Here is a 253-nt window from a genome sequence, read left to right as displayed (position 1 = left end):
TAGCTTAATGTCTGGTCTGTGAAATGAAAACAATGGCGTGTGTTTTTCTTTTCGTTTCATGTTGTCGCTTCTGTGTGATAAAAAAACGGTCTTGTGTTAGCTTTGTAAACATGGCTATGTATATTGCTGTGTGTTAAGTACCCTTGTCTGCGGGAAATACCATTATACTTGCTTTCATGTGTGTGTTTTGCTTGTTAAGTGTCTTCGGGTGTTTTTATAATGGGCCTTATCCTTTCGTGTGAGTGAATGTATT

The sequence above is a fragment of the Penaeus monodon genome, chromosome 29 (genome assembly GCF_015228065.2).
Source record: "Penaeus monodon isolate SGIC_2016 chromosome 29, NSTDA_Pmon_1, whole genome shotgun sequence".
Classification (NCBI taxonomy): domain Eukaryota; kingdom Metazoa; phylum Arthropoda; class Malacostraca; order Decapoda; family Penaeidae; genus Penaeus; species Penaeus monodon.
The sequence above is the reverse complement of the archived record's forward strand: the minus strand, read 5'-3'. Positions refer to the sequence as shown.